Here is a 15,616-nt window from a genome sequence, read left to right on the forward strand (position 1 = left end):
GAATTGCAGTTGCAACAAAGCCTTGCTTGCCTACAAAGAGAGCAGCAATTTGGATTTGTTACTATGTTACCTAGAAGAATAACAAACTGTGCAAGGATGGAGGTTGTAGGAGCAAGGAGAAGTTGTCTGTAAAGTTGGTGGATGCCTATTTTCCATTTTGCAGTCCCTTGTCTCCCTCTTGTGGCCTCCTGGAGGCAACTAGCTGTGCAAAAAAAAGACAGCCTGGCGGCCGGCTGTTGCAGTGTTGCCCTCTCAGGCAACACTGAGTGACTGACTGAGCCTCACCGTCTTATATAAAGTTCAGACGGAACTTTGCACGTGTCATAGTGGAGCCCTCAGGATTCCAGAGCCAGCTTTCTGACATCATAATGGGGCCTCAGAGATAAAAGCCTGGGCCCAGGCAGTGTTGGTCAGTGCTGCTCAGCAGGCAGCACTGGACTGGACTGGATTACAGCTGATACAAGGTGTGAAGGAACAAGGGGTGGCTGTGGGCATGCACTTGCTGCCGCTGCCAGTGTTTATCTGCATGGCAGCAGGGCATTTGGGCGTTGCCAGGAAGGCGTTTTTATGTAGATTCCTCCTCTTTCAGCACTGCATTGTGGTGCAAGCAAAAGAAGCAAATCCTGTCTGGCTTCCTCTCCGGCCTTTATTCACCTCCCGTGTAGCTGTGAGTGTGTGAGCCTGCAGGGCCCCATGGAATTGCCTAGAAGTAGGCTGAATCGCTGCAAGGGCTGAACAGCAGTATCGGGCAGACTCGGGCAACGCGCGGCCCGTTCGGGTTATCGCTTCTCGGCCTTTTGGCTAAGATCAAGTGTAGTATCTGTTCTTATCAGTTTAATATCTGATACGTCCCCTATCTGGGGACCATATATTAAATGGATTTTTAGAACAGGGAGATGGAAATAGAGCTTGCTCTGTCCACTCCACGCATTGACCTGGTATTGCAGTATTTCCAGGACCGGTGCACCCTTTCCTTATGTGTTGACTAAAAGCAGATTCCAAAAGTGTTTTTTGTCTTTGCTATTGTTTCTGTCTTTCTGAAGGGATCTCCCCTTTTAATCCCATTATTTCAACACCTGTTGGACAATGCATGAGTGATAATGAGCTCATTGATTAAATGCAATTAATGAATAGATTGCCACCTCTTGTTGTGTGTCGTCTGTGTTTCTGTGTTTCCGGCATTTCACATTGGAACACCTCATTCACCTTCCTTGTCTTCTCTCCGCCCTCCCTTTTAGGTAAGTTAAAGAGCTGCACCTGAGCCAGCCACTGATTGATTGATTGATTGATTGATTGATTGATTGATTGATTGATTGATTGATGCAGCACAACAGTCAAATAGTGGAGTGGAGTAGGGGAACAGCAAACAGCCAATAAAGCAGCCCGCCCGCTCGCCTGCCCGCCACAATGGACCTACCTGTGTACACTAGATGGATGTGATGGAATGTACTGTCGTCCCTACATTTCAAGAAGAAGTAAGAATTGCAGTTGCAACAAAGCCTTGCTTGCCTACAAAGAGAGCAGCAATTTGGATTTGTTACTATGTTACCTAGAAGAATAACAAACTGTGCAAGGATGGAGGTTGTAGGAGCAAGGAGAAGTTGTCTGTAAAGTTGGTGGATGCCTATTTTCCATTTTGCAGTCCCTTGTCTCCCTCTTGTGGCCTCCTGGAGGCAACTAGCTGTGCAAAAAAAAGACAGCCTGGCGGCCGGCTGTTGCAGTGTTGCCCTCTCAGGCAACACTGAGTGACTGACTGAGCCTCACCGTCTTATATAAAGTTCAGACGGAACTTTGCACGTGTCATAGTGGAGCCCTCAGGATTCCAGAGCCAGCTTTCTGACATCATAATGGGGCCTCAGAGATAAAAGCCTGGGCCCAGGCAGTGTTGGTCAGTGCTGCTCAGCAGGCAGCACTGGACTGGACTGGATTACAGCTGATACAAGGTGTGAAGGAACAAGGGGTGGCTGTGGGCATGCACTTGCTGCCGCTGCCAGTGTTTATCTGCATGGCAGCAGGGCATTTGGGCGTTGCCAGGAAGGCGTTTTTATGTAGATTCCTCCTCTTTCAGCACTGCATTGTGGTGCAAGCAAAAGAAGCAAATCCTGTCTGGCTTCCTCTCCGGCCTTTATTCACCTCCCGTGTAGCTGTGAGTGTGTGAGCCTGCAGGGCCCCATGGAATTGCCTAGAAGTAGGCTGAATCGCTGCAAGGGCTGAACAGCAGTATCGGGCAGGCTCGGGCAACGCGCGGCCCGTTCGGGTTATCGCTTCTCGGCCTTTTGGCTAAGATCAAGTGTAGTATCTGTTCTTATCAGTTTAATATCTGATACGTCCCCTATCTGGGGACCATATATTAAATGGATTTTTAGAACAGGGAGATGGAAATAGAGCTTGCTCTGTCCACTCCACGCATTGACCTGGTATTGCAGTATTTCCAGGACCGGTGCACCCTTTCCTTATGTGTTGACTAAAAGCAGATTCCAAAAGTGTTTTTTGTCTTTGCTATTGTTTCTGTCTTTCTGAAGGGATCTCCCCTTTTAATCCCATTATTTCAACACCTGTTGGACAATGCATGAGTGATAATGAGCTCATTGATTAAATGCAATTAATGAATAGATTGCCACCTCTTGTTGTGTGTCGTCTGTGTTTCTGTGTTTCCGGCATTTCACATTGGAACACCTCATTCACCTTCCTTGTCTTCTCTCCGCCCTCCCTTTTAGGTAAGTTAAAGAGCTGCACCTGAGCCAGCCACTGATTGATTGATTGATTGATTGATTGATTGATTGATTGATTGATTGATTGATTGATTGATGCAGCACAACAGTCAAATAGTGGAGTGGAGTAGGGGAACAGCAAACAGCCAATAAAGCAGCCCGCCCGCTCGCCTGCCCGCCACAATGGACCTACCTGTGTACACTAGATGGATGTGATGGAATGTACTGTCGTCCCTACATTTCAAGAAGAAGTAAGAATTGCAGTTGCAACAAAGCCTTGCTTGCCTACAAAGAGAGCAGCAATTTGGATTTGTTACTATGTTACCTAGAAGAATAACAAACTGTGCAAGGATGGAGGTTGTAGGAGCAAGGAGAAGTTGTCTGTAAAGTTGGTGGATGCCTATTTTCCATTTTGCAGTCCCTTGTCTCCCTCTTGTGGCCTCCTGGAGGCAACTAGCTGTGCAAAAAAAAGACAGCCTGGCGGCCGGCTGTTGCAGTGTTGCCCTCTCAGGCAACACTGAGTGACTGACTGAGCCTCACCGTCTTATATAAAGTTCAGACGGAACTTTGCACGTGTCATAGTGGAGCCCTCAGGATTCCAGAGCCAGCTTTCTGACATCATAATGGGGCCTCAGAGATAAAAGCCTGGGCCCAGGCAGTGTTGGTCAGTGCTGCTCAGCAGGCAGCACTGGACTGGACTGGATTACAGCTGATACAAGGTGTGAAGGAACAAGGGGTGGCTGTGGGCATGCACTTGCTGCCGCTGCCAGTGTTTATCTGCATGGCAGCAGGGCATTTGGGCGTTGCCAGGAAGGCGTTTTTATGTAGATTCCTCCTCTTTCAGCACTGCATTGTGGTGCAAGCAAAAGAAGCAAATCCTGTCTGGCTTCCTCTCCGGCCTTTATTCACCTCCCGTGTAGCTGTGAGTGTGTGAGCCTGCAGGGCCCCATGGAATTGCCTAGAAGTAGGCTGAATCGCTGCAAGGGCTGAACAGCAGTATCGGGCAGGCTCGGGCAACGCGCGGCCCGTTCGGGTTATCGCTTCTCGGCCTTTTGGCTAAGATCAAGTGTAGTATCTGTTCTTATCAGTTTAATATCTGATACGTCCCCTATCTGGGGACCATATATTAAATGGATTTTTAGAACAGGGAGATGGAAATAGAGCTTGCTCTGTCCACTCCACGCATTGACCTGGTATTGCAGTATTTCCAGGACCGGTGCACCCTTTCCTTATGTGTTGACTAAAAGCAGATTCCAAAAGTGTTTTTTGTCTTTGCTATTGTTTCTGTCTTTCTGAAGGGATCTCCCCTTTTAATCCCATTATTTCAACACCTGTTGGACAATGCATGAGTGATAATGAGCTCATTGATTAAATGCAATTAATGAATAGATTGCCACCTCTTGTTGTGTGTCGTCTGTGTTTCTGTGTTTCCGGCATTTCACATTGGAACACCTCATTCACCTTCCTTGTCTTCTCTCCGCCCTCCCTTTTAGGTAAGTTAAAGAGCTGCACCTGAGCCAGCCACTGATTGATTGATTGATTGATTGATTGATTGATTGATTGATTGATTGATTGATGCAGCACAACAGTCAAATAGTGGAGTGGAGTAGGGGAACAGCAAACAGCCAATAAAGCAGCCCGCCCGCTCGCCTGCCCGCCACAATGGACCTACCTGTGTACACTAGATGGATGTGATGGAATGTACTGTCGTCCCTACATTTCAAGAAGAAGTAAGAATTGCAGTTGCAACAAAGCCTTGCTTGCCTACAAAGAGAGCAGCAATTTGGATTTGTTACTATGTTACCTAGAAGAATAACAAACTGTGCAAGGATGGAGGTTGTAGGAGCAAGGAGAAGTTGTCTGTAAAGTTGGTGGATGCCTATTTTCCATTTTGCAGTCCCTTGTCTCCCTCTTGTGGCCTCCTGGAGGCAACTAGCTGTGCAAAAAAAAGACAGCCTAGCGGCCGGCTGTTGCAGTGTTGCCCTCTCAGGCAACACTGAGTGACTGACTGAGCCTCACCGTCTTATATAAAGTTCAGACGGAACTTTGCACGTGTCATAGTGGAGCCCTCAGGATTCCAGAGCCAGCTTTCTGACATCATAATGGGGCCTCAGAGATAAAAGCCTGGGCCCAGGCAGTGTTGGTCAGTGCTGCTCAGCAGGCAGCACTGGACTGGACTGGATTACAGCTGATACAAGGTGTGAAGGAACAAGGGGTGGCTGTGGGCATGCACTTGCTGCCGCTGCCAGTGTTTATCTGCATGGCAGCAGGGCATTTGGGCGTTGCCAGGAAGGCGTTTTTATGTAGATTCCTCCTCTTTCAGCACTGCATTGTGGTGCAAGCAAAAGAAGCAAATCCTGTCTGGCTTCCTCTCCGGCCTTTATTCACCTCCCGTGTAGCTGTGAGTGTGTGAGCCTGCAGGGCCCCATGGAATTGCCTAGAAGTAGGCTGAATCGCTGCAAGGGCTGAACAGCAGTATCGGGCAGGCTCGGGCAACGCGCGGCCCGTTCGGGTTATCGCTTCTCGGCCTTTTGGCTAAGATCAAGTGTAGTATCTGTTCTTATCAGTTTAATATCTGATACGTCCCCTATCTGGGGACCATATATTAAATGGATTTTTAGAACAGGGAGATGGAAATAGAGCTTGCTCTGTCCACTCCACGCATTGACCTGGTATTGCAGTATTTCCAGGACCGGTGCACCCTTTCCTTATGTGTTGACTAAAAGCAGATTCCAAAAGTGTTTTTTGTCTTTGCTATTGTTTCTGTCTTTCTGAAGGGATCTCCCCTTTTAATCCCATTATTTCAACACCTGTTGGACAATGCATGAGTGATAATGAGCTCATTGATTAAATGCAATTAATGAATAGATTGCCACCTCTTGTTGTGTGTCGTCTGTGTTTCTGTGTTTCCGGCATTTCACATTGGAACACCTCATTCACCTTCCTTGTCTTCTCTCCGCCCTCCCTTTTAGGTAAGTTAAAGAGCTGCACCTGAGCCAGCCACTGATTGATTGATTGATTGATTGATTGATTGATTGATTGATTGATTGATTGATTGATGCAGCACAACAGTCAAATAGTGGAGTGGAGTAGGGGAACAGCAAACAGCCAATAAAGCAGCCCGCCCGCTCGCCTGCCCGCCACAATGGACCTACCTGTGTACACTAGATGGATGTGATGGAATGTACTGTCGTCCCTACATTTCAAGAAGAAGTAAGAATTGCAGTTGCAACAAAGCCTTGCTTGCCTACAAAGAGAGCAGCAATTTGGATTTGTTACTATGTTACCTAGAAGAATAACAAACTGTGCAAGGATGGAGGTTGTAGGAGCAAGGAGAAGTTGTCTGTAAAGTTGGTGGATGCCTATTTTCCATTTTGCAGTCCCTTGTCTCCCTCTTGTGGCCTCCTGGAGGCAACTAGCTGTGCAAAAAAAAGACAGCCTGGCGGCCGGCTGTTGCAGTGTTGCCCTCTCAGGCAACACTGAGTGACTGACTGAGCCTCACCGTCTTATATAAAGTTCAGACGGAACTTTGCACGTGTCATAGTGGAGCCCTCAGGATTCCAGAGCCAGCTTTCTGACATCATAATGGGGCCTCAGAGATAAAAGCCTGGGCCCAGGCAGTGTTGGTCAGTGCTGCTCAGCAGGCAGCACTGGACTGGACTGGATTACAGCTGATACAAGGTGTGAAGGAACAAGGGGTGGCTGTGGGCATGCACTTGCTGCCGCTGCCAGTGTTTATCTGCATGGCAGCAGGGCATTTGGGCGTTGCCAGGAAGGCGTTTTTATGTAGATTCCTCCTCTTTCAGCACTGCATTGTGGTGCAAGCAAAAGAAGCAAATCCTGTCTGGCTTCCTCTCCGGCCTTTATTCACCTCCCGTGTAGCTGTGAGTGTGTGAGCCTGCAGGGCCCCATGGAATTGCCTAGAAGTAGGCTGAATCGCTGCAAGGGCTGAACAGCAGTATCGGGCAGGCTCGGGCAACGCGCGGCCCGTTCGGGTTATCGCTTCTCGGCCTTTTGGCTAAGATCAAGTGTAGTATCTGTTCTTATCAGTTTAATATCTGATACGTCCCCTATCTGGGGACCATATATTAAATGGATTTTTAGAACAGGGAGATGGAAATAGAGCTTGCTCTGTCCACTCCACGCATTGACCTGGTATTGCAGTATTTCCAGGACCGGTGCACCCTTTCCTTATGTGTTGACTAAAAGCAGATTCCAAAAGTGTTTTTTGTCTTTGCTATTGTTTCTGTCTTTCTGAAGGGATCTCCCCTTTTAATCCCATTATTTCAACACCTGTTGGACAATGCATGAGTGATAATGAGCTCATTGATTAAATGCAATTAATGAATAGATTGCCACCTCTTGTTGTGTGTCGTCTGTGTTTCTGTGTTTCCGGCATTTCACATTGGAACACCTCATTCACCTTCCTTGTCTTCTCTCCGCCCTCCCTTTTAGGTAAGTTAAAGAGCTGCACCTGAGCCAGCCACTTGATTGATTGATTGATTGATTGATTGATTGATTGATTGATTGATTGATTGATGCAGCACAACAGTCAAATAGTGGAGTGGAGTAGGGGAACAGCAAACAGCCAATAAAGCAGCCCGCCCGCTCGCCTGCCCGCCACAATGGACCTACCTGTGTACACTAGATGGATGTGATGGAATGTACTGTCGTCCCTACATTTCAAGAAGAAGTAAGAATTGCAGTTGCAACAAAGCCTTGCTTGCCTACAAAGAGAGCAGCAATTTGGATTTGTTACTATGTTACCTAGAAGAATAACAAACTGTGCAAGGATGGAGGTTGTAGGAGCAAGGAGAAGTTGTCTGTAAAGTTGGTGGATGCCTATTTTCCATTTTGCAGTCCCTTGTCTCCCTCTTGTGGCCTCCTGGAGGCAACTAGCTGTGCAAAAAAAAGACAGCCTGGCGGCCGGCTGTTGCAGTGTTGCCCTCTCAGGCAACACTGAGTGACTGACTGAGCCTCACCGTCTTATATAAAGTTCAGACGGAACTTTGCACGTGTCATAGTGGAGCCCTCAGGATTCCAGAGCCAGCTTTCTGACATCATAATGGGGCCTCAGAGATAAAAGCCTGGGCCCAGGCAGTGTTGGTCAGTGCTGCTCAGCAGGCAGCACTGGACTGGACTGGATTACAGCTGATACAAGGTGTGAAGGAACAAGGGGTGGCTGTGGGCATGCACTTGCTGCCGCTGCCAGTGTTTATCTGCATGGCAGCAGGGCATTTGGGCGTTGCCAGGAAGGCGTTTTTATGTAGATTCCTCCTCTTTCAGCACTGCATTGTGGTGCAAGCAAAAGAAGCAAATCCTGTCTGGCTTCCTCTCCGGCCTTTATTCACCTCCCGTGTAGCTGTGAGTGTGTGAGCCTGCAGGGCCCCATGGAATTGCCTAGAAGTAGGCTGAATCGCTGCAAGGGCTGAACAGCAGTATCGGGCAGGCTCGGGCAACGCGCGGCCCGTTCGGGTTATCGCTTCTCGGCCTTTTGGCTAAGATCAAGTGTAGTATCTGTTCTTATCAGTTTAATATCTGATACGTCCCCTATCTGGGGACCATATATTAAATGGATTTTTAGAACAGGGAGATGGAAATAGAGCTTGCTCTGTCCACTCCACGCATTGACCTGGTATTGCAGTATTTCCAGGACCGGTGCACCCTTTCCTTATGTGTTGACTAAAAGCAGATTCCAAAAGTGTTTTTTGTCTTTGCTATTGTTTCTGTCTTTCTGAAGGGATCTCCCCTTTTAATCCCATTATTTCAACACCTGTTGGACAATGCATGAGTGATAATGAGCTCATTGATTAAATGCAATTAATGAATAGATTGCCACCTCTTGTTGTGTGTCGTCTGTGTTTCTGTGTTTCCGGCATTTCACATTGGAACACCTCATTCACCTTCCTTGTCTTCTCTCCACCCTCCCTTTTAGGTAAGTTAAAGAGCTGCACCTGAGCCAGCCACTGATTGATTGATTGATTGATTGATTGATTGATTGATTGATTGATTGATTGATTGATTGATGCAGCACAACAGTCAAATAGTGGAGTGGAGTAGGGGAACAGCAAACAGCCAATAAAGCAGCCCGCCCGCTCGCCTGCCCGCCACAATGGACCTACCTGTGTACACTAGATGGATGTGATGGAATGTACTGTCGTCCCTACATTTCAAGAAGAAGTAAGAATTGCAGTTGCAACAAAGCCTTGCTTGCCTACAAAGAGAGCAGCAATTTGGATTTGTTACTATGTTACCTAGAAGAATAACAAACTGTGCAAGGATGGAGGTTGTAGGAGCAAGGAGAAGTTGTCTGTAAAGTTGGTGGATGCCTATTTTCCATTTTGCAGTCCCTTGTCTCCCTCTTGTGGCCTCCTGGAGGCAACTAGCTGTGCAAAAAAAAGACAGCCTGGCGGCCGGCTGTTGCAGTGTTGCCCTCTCAGGCAACACTGAGTGACTGACTGAGCCTCACCGTCTTATATAAAGTTCAGACGGAACTTTGCACGTGTCATAGTGGAGCCCTCAGGATTCCAGAGCCAGCTTTCTGACATCATAATGGGGCCTCAGAGATAAAAGCCTGGGCCCAGGCAGTGTTGGTCAGTGCTGCTCAGCAGGCAGCACTGGACTGGACTGGATTACAGCTGATACAAGGTGTGAAGGAACAAGGGGTGGCTGTGGGCATGCACTTGCTGCCGCTGCCAGTGTTTATCTGCATGGCAGCAGGGCATTTGGGCGTTGCCAGGAAGGCGTTTTTATGTAGATTCCTCCTCTTTCAGCACTGCATTGTGGTGCAAGCAAAAGAAGCAAATCCTGTCTGGCTTCCTCTCCGGCCTTTATTCACCTCCCGTGTAGCTGTGAGTGTGTGAGCCTGCAGGGCCCCATGGAATTGCCTAGAAGTAGGCTGAATCGCTGCAAGGGCTGAACAGCAGTATCGGGCAGGCTCGGGCAACGCGCGGCCCGTTCGGGTTATCGCTTCTCGGCCTTTTGGCTAAGATCAAGTGTAGTATCTGTTCTTATCAGTTTAATATCTGATACGTCCCCTATCTGGGGACCATATATTAAATGGATTTTTAGAACAGGGAGATGGAAATAGAGCTTGCTCTGTCCACTCCACGCATTGACCTGGTATTGCAGTATTTCCAGGACCGGTGCACCCTTTCCTTATGTGTTGACTAAAAGCAGATTCCAAAAGTGTTTTTTGTCTTTGCTATTGTTTCTGTCTTTCTGAAGGGATCTCCCCTTTTAATCCCATTATTTCAACACCTGTTGGACAATGCATGAGTGATAATGAGCTCATTGATTAAATGCAATTAATGAATAGATTGCCACCTCTTGTTGTGTGTCGTCTGTGTTTCTGTGTTTCCGGCATTTCACATTGGAACACCTCATTCACCTTCCTTGTCTTCTCTCCGCCCTCCCTTTTAGGTAAGTTAAAGAGCTGCACCTGAGCCAGCCACTGATTGATTGATTGATTGATTGATTGATTGATTGATTGATTGATTGATTGATTGATTGATGCAGCACAACAGTCAAATAGTGGAGTGGAGTAGGGGAACAGCAAACAGCCAATAAAGCAGCCCGCCCGCTCGCCTGCCCGCCACAATGGACCTACCTGTGTACACTAGATGGATGTGATGGAATGTACTGTCGTCCCTACATTTCAAGAAGAAGTAAGAATTGCAGTTGCAACAAAGCCTTGCTTGCCTACAAAGAGAGCAGCAATTTGGATTTGTTACTATGTTACCTAGAAGAATAACAAACTGTGCAAGGATGGAGGTTGTAGGAGCAAGGAGAAGTTGTCTGTAAAGTTGGTGGATGCCTATTTTCCATTTTGCAGTCCCTTGTCTCCCTCTTGTGGCCTCCTGGAGGCAACTAGCTGTGCAAAAAAAAGACAGCCTGGCGGCCGGCTGTTGCAGTGTTGCCCTCTCAGGCAACACTGAGTGACTGACTGAGCCTCACCGTCTTATATAAAGTTCAGACGGAACTTTGCACGTGTCATAGTGGAGCCCTCAGGATTCCAGAGCCAGCTTTCTGACATCATAATGGGGCCTCAGAGATAAAAGCCTGGGCCCAGGCAGTGTTGGTCAGTGCTGCTCAGCAGGCAGCACTGGACTGGACTGGATTACAGCTGATACAAGGTGTGAAGGAACAAGGGGTGGCTGTGGGCATGCACTTGCTGCCGCTGCCAGTGTTTATCTGCATGGCAGCAGGGCATTTGGGCGTTGCCAGGAAGGCGTTTTTATGTAGATTCCTCCTCTTTCAGCACTGCATTGTGGTGCAAGCAAAAGAAGCAAATCCTGTCTGGCTTCCTCTCCGGCCTTTATTCACCTCCCGTGTAGCTGTGAGTGTGTGAGCCTGCAGGGCCCCATGGAATTGCCTAGAAGTAGGCTGAATCGCTGCAAGGGCTGAACAGCAGTATCGGGCAGGCTCGGGCAACGCGCGGCCCGTTCGGGTTATCGCTTCTCGGCCTTTTGGCTAAGATCAAGTGTAGTATCTGTTCTTATCAGTTTAATATCTGATACGTCCCCTATCTGGGGACCATATATTAAATGGATTTTTAGAACAGGGAGATGGAAATAGAGCTTGCTCTGTCCACTCCACGCATTGACCTGGTATTGCAGTATTTCCAGGACCGGTGCACCCTTTCCTTATGTGTTGACTAAAAGCAGATTCCAAAAGTGTTTTTTGTCTTTGCTATTGTTTCTGTCTTTCTGAAGGGATCTCCCCTTTTAATCCCATTATTTCAACACCTGTTGGACAATGCATGAGTGATAATGAGCTCATTGATTAAATGCAATTAATGAATAGATTGCCACCTCTTGTTGTGTGTCGTCTGTGTTTCTGTGTTTCCGGCATTTCACATTGGAACACCTCATTCACCTTCCTTGTCTTCTCTCCGCCCTCCCTTTTAGGTAAGTTAAAGAGCTGCACCTGAGCCAGCCACTGATTGATTGATTGATTGATTGATTGATTGATTGATTGATTGATTGATTGATTGATTGATGCAGCACAACAGTCAAATAGTGGAGTGGAGTAGGGGAACAGCAAACAGCCAATAAAGCAGCCCGCCCGCTCGCCTGCCCGCCACAATGGACCTACCTGTGTACACTAGATGGATGTGATGGAATGTACTGTCGTCCCTACATTTCAAGAAGAAGTAAGAATTGCAGTTGCAACAAAGCCTTGCTTGCCTACAAAGAGAGCAGCAATTTGGATTTGTTACTATGTTACCTAGAAGAATAACAAACTGTGCAAGGATGGAGGTTGTAGGAGCAAGGAGAAGTTGTCTGTAAAGTTGGTGGATGCCTATTTTCCATTTTGCAGTCCCTTGTCTCCCTCTTGTGGCCTCCTGGAGGCAACTAGCTGTGCAAAAAAAAGACAGCCTGGCGGCCGGCTGTTGCAGTGTTGCCCTCTCAGGCAACACTGAGTGACTGACTGAGCCTCACCGTCTTATATAAAGTTCAGACGGAACTTTGCACGTGTCATAGTGGAGCCCTCAGGATTCCAGAGCCAGCTTTCTGACATCATAATGGGGCCTCAGAGATAAAAGCCTGGGCCCAGGCAGTGTTGGTCAGTGCTGCTCAGCAGGCAGCACTGGACTGGACTGGATTACAGCTGATACAAGGTGTGAAGGAACAAGGGGTGGCTGTGGGCATGCACTTGCTGCCGCTGCCAGTGTTTATCTGCATGGCAGCAGGGCATTTGGGCGTTGCCAGGAAGGCGTTTTTATGTAGATTCCTCCTCTTTCAGCACTGCATTGTGGTGCAAGCAAAAGAAGCAAATCCTGTCTGGCTTCCTCTCCGGCCTTTATTCACCTCCCGTGTAGCTGTGAGTGTGTGAGCCTGCAGGGCCCCATGGAATTGCCTAGAAGTAGGCTGAATCGCTGCAAGGGCTGAACAGCAGTATCGGGCAGGCTCGGGCAACGCGCGGCCCGTTCGGGTTATCGCTTCTCGGCCTTTTGGCTAAGATCAAGTGTAGTATCTGTTCTTATCAGTTTAATATCTGATACGTCCCCTATCTGGGGACCATATATTAAATGGATTTTTAGAACAGGGAGATGGAAATAGAGCTTGCTCTGTCCACTCCACGCATTGACCTGGTATTGCAGTATTTCCAGGACCGGTGCACCCTTTCCTTATGTGTTGACTAAAAGCAGATTCCAAAAGTGTTTTTTGTCTTTGCTATTGTTTCTGTCTTTCTGAAGGGATCTCCCCTTTTAATCCCATTATTTCAACACCTGTTGGACAATGCATGAGTGATAATGAGCTCATTGATTAAATGCAATTAATGAATAGATTGCCACCTCTTGTTGTGTGTCGTCTGTGTTTCTGTGTTTCCGGCATTTCACATTGGAACACCTCATTCACCTTCCTTGTCTTCTCTCCGCCCTCCCTTTTAGGTAAGTTAAAGAGCTGCACCTGAGCCAGCCACTGATTGATTGATTGATTGATTGATTGATTGATTGATTGATTGATTGATTGATTGATTGCAGCACAACAGTCAAATAGTGGAGTGGAGTAGGGGAACAGCAAACAGCCAATAAAGCAGCCCGCCCGCTCGCCTGCCCGCCACAATGGACCTACCTGTGTACACTAGATGGATGTGATGGAATGTACTGTCGTCCCTACATTTCAAGAAGAAGTAAGAATTGCAGTTGCAACAAAGCCTTGCTTGCCTACAAAGAGAGCAGCAATTTGGATTTGTTACTATGTTACCTAGAAGAATAACAAACTGTGCAAGGATGGAGGTTGTAGGAGCAAGGAGAAGTTGTCTGTAAAGTTGGTGGATGCCTATTTTCCATTTTGCAGTCCCTTGTCTCCCTCTTGTGGCCTCCTGGAGGCAACTAGCTGTGCAAAAAAAAGACAGCCTGGCGGCCGGCTGTTGCAGTGTTGCCCTCTCAGGCAACACTGAGTGACTGACTGAGCCTCACCGTCTTATATAAAGTTCAGACGGAACTTTGCACGTGTCATAGTGGAGCCCTCAGGATTCCAGAGCCAGCTTTCTGACATCATAATGGGGCCTCAGAGATAAAAGCCTGGGCCCAGGCAGTGTTGGTCAGTGCTGCTCAGCAGGCAGCACTGGACTGGACTGGATTACAGCTGATACAAGGTGTGAAGGAACAAGGGGTGGCTGTGGGCATGCACTTGCTGCCGCTGCCAGTGTTTATCTGCATGGCAGCAGGGCATTTGGGCGTTGCCAGGAAGGCGTTTTTATGTAGATTCCTCCTCTTTCAGCACTGCATTGTGGTGCAAGCAAAAGAAGCAAATCCTGTCTGGCTTCCTCTCCGGCCTTTATTCACCTCCCGTGTAGCTGTGAGTGTGTGAGCCTGCAGGGCCCCATGGAATTGCCTAGAAGTAGGCTGAATCGCTGCAAGGGCTGAACAGCAGTATCGGGCAGGCTCGGGCAACGCGCGGCCCGTTCGGGTTATCGCTTCTCGGCCTTTTGGCTAAGATCAAGTGTAGTATCTGTTCTTATCAGTTTAATATCTGATACGTCCCCTATCTGGGGACCATATATTAAATGGATTTTTAGAACAGGGAGATGGAAATAGAGCTTGCTCTGTCCACTCCACGCATTGACCTGGTATTGCAGTATTTCCAGGACCGGTGCACCCTTTCCTTATGTGTTGACTAAAAGCAGATTCCAAAAGTGTTTTTTGTCTTTGCTATTGTTTCTGTCTTTCTGAAGGGATCTCCCCTTTTAATCCCATTATTTCAACACCTGTTGGACAATGCATGAGTGATAATGAGCTCATTGATTAAATGCAATTAATGAATAGATTGCCACCTCTTGTTGTGTGTCGTCTGTGTTTCTGTGTTTCCGGCATTTCACATTGGAACACCTCATTCACCTTCCTTGTCTTCTCTCCGCCCTCCCTTTTAGGTAAGTTAAAGAGCTGCACCTGAGCCAGCCACTGATTGATTGATTGATTGATTGATTGATTGATTGATTGATTGATTGATTGATTGATGCAGCACAACAGTCAAATAGTGGAGTGGAGTAGGGGAACAGCAAACAGCCAATAAAGCAGCCCGCCCGCTCGCCTGCCCGCCACAATGGACCTACCTGTGTACACTAGATGGATGTGATGGAATGTACTGTCGTCCCTACATTTCAAGAAGAAGTAAGAATTGCAGTTGCAACAAAGCCTTGCTTGCCTACAAAGAGAGCAGCAATTTGGATTTGTTACTATGTTACCTAGAAGAATAACAAACTGTGCAAGGATGGAGGTTGTAGGAGCAAGGAGAAGTTGTCTGTAAAGTTGGTGGATGCCTATTTTCCATTTTGCAGTCCCTTGTCTCCCTCTTGTGGCCTCCTGGAGGCAACTAGCTGTGCAAAAAAAAGACAGCCTGGCGGCCGGCTGTTGCAGTGTTGCCCTCTCAGGCAACACTGAGTGACTGACTGAGCCTCACCGTCTTATATAAAGTTCAGACGGAACTTTGCACGTGTCATAGTGGAGCCCTCAGGATTCTAGAGCCAGCTTTCTGACATCATAATGGGGCCTCAGAGATAAAAGCCTGGGCCCAGGCAGTGTTGGTCAGTGCTGCTCAGCAGGCAGCACTGGACTGGACTGGATTACAGCTGATACAAGGTGTGAAGGAACAAGGGGTGGCTGTGGGCATGCACTTGCTGCCGCTGCCAGTGTTTATCTGCATGGCAGCAGGGCATTTGGGCGTTGCCAGGAAGGCGTTTTTATGTAGATTCCTCCTCTTTCAGCACTGCATTGTGGTGCAAGCAAAAGAAGCAAATCCTGTCTGGCTTCCTCTCCGGCCTTTATTCACCTCCCGTGTAGCTGTGAGTGTGTGAGCCTGCAGGGCCCCATGGAATTGCCTAGAAGTAGGCTGAATCGCTGCAAGGGCTGAACAGCAGTATCGGGCAGGCTCGGGCAACGCGCGGCCCGTTCGGGT

General features: G+C 47.9%; 10 non-coding genes across 10 annotated transcripts; all 10 read left to right on the forward strand.

Moving 5' to 3' along the window:
* The first annotated feature begins 781 nt into the window (after positions 1 to 781).
* Positions 782 to 972, forward strand: LOC142714233 (U2 spliceosomal RNA). Its single transcript, XR_012870421.1, has one exon. It is a non-coding gene; the product is annotated as a U2 spliceosomal RNA (small nuclear RNA).
* A 1,288-nt stretch (positions 973 to 2,260) lies between these two features.
* Positions 2,261 to 2,451, forward strand: LOC142714234 (U2 spliceosomal RNA). The gene has a single exon (XR_012870422.1). It is a non-coding gene; the product is annotated as a U2 spliceosomal RNA (small nuclear RNA).
* A 1,296-nt stretch (positions 2,452 to 3,747) lies between these two features.
* LOC142714235 (U2 spliceosomal RNA) lies at positions 3,748 to 3,938 on the forward strand. Its single transcript, XR_012870423.1, has one exon. It is a non-coding gene; the product is annotated as a U2 spliceosomal RNA (small nuclear RNA).
* A 1,288-nt stretch (positions 3,939 to 5,226) lies between these two features.
* LOC142714237 (U2 spliceosomal RNA) lies at positions 5,227 to 5,417 on the forward strand. The gene has a single exon (XR_012870425.1). It is a non-coding gene; the product is annotated as a U2 spliceosomal RNA (small nuclear RNA).
* Positions 5,418 to 6,709: 1,292 nt separating this feature from the next.
* Positions 6,710 to 6,900, forward strand: LOC142714238 (U2 spliceosomal RNA). Its single transcript, XR_012870426.1, has one exon. It is a non-coding gene; the product is annotated as a U2 spliceosomal RNA (small nuclear RNA).
* Positions 6,901 to 8,189: 1,289 nt separating this feature from the next.
* LOC142714239 (U2 spliceosomal RNA) lies at positions 8,190 to 8,380 on the forward strand. The gene has a single exon (XR_012870427.1). It is a non-coding gene; the product is annotated as a U2 spliceosomal RNA (small nuclear RNA).
* A 1,296-nt stretch (positions 8,381 to 9,676) lies between these two features.
* Positions 9,677 to 9,867, forward strand: LOC142714240 (U2 spliceosomal RNA). Its single transcript, XR_012870428.1, has one exon. It is a non-coding gene; the product is annotated as a U2 spliceosomal RNA (small nuclear RNA).
* Positions 9,868 to 11,163: 1,296 nt separating this feature from the next.
* Positions 11,164 to 11,354, forward strand: LOC142714242 (U2 spliceosomal RNA). The gene has a single exon (XR_012870429.1). It is a non-coding gene; the product is annotated as a U2 spliceosomal RNA (small nuclear RNA).
* A 1,296-nt stretch (positions 11,355 to 12,650) lies between these two features.
* On the forward strand, positions 12,651 to 12,841 carry LOC142714243 (U2 spliceosomal RNA). The gene has a single exon (XR_012870430.1). It is a non-coding gene; the product is annotated as a U2 spliceosomal RNA (small nuclear RNA).
* A 1,293-nt stretch (positions 12,842 to 14,134) lies between these two features.
* LOC142714244 (U2 spliceosomal RNA) lies at positions 14,135 to 14,325 on the forward strand. Its single transcript, XR_012870431.1, has one exon. It is a non-coding gene; the product is annotated as a U2 spliceosomal RNA (small nuclear RNA).
* The last annotated feature ends 1,291 nt before the right edge of the window (positions 14,326 to 15,616 follow it).

This window comes from Rhinoderma darwinii, unplaced genomic scaffold, assembly GCF_050947455.1.
Source record: "Rhinoderma darwinii isolate aRhiDar2 unplaced genomic scaffold, aRhiDar2.hap1 Scaffold_4416, whole genome shotgun sequence".
NCBI lineage: Eukaryota > Metazoa > Chordata > Amphibia > Anura > Rhinodermatidae > Rhinoderma > Rhinoderma darwinii.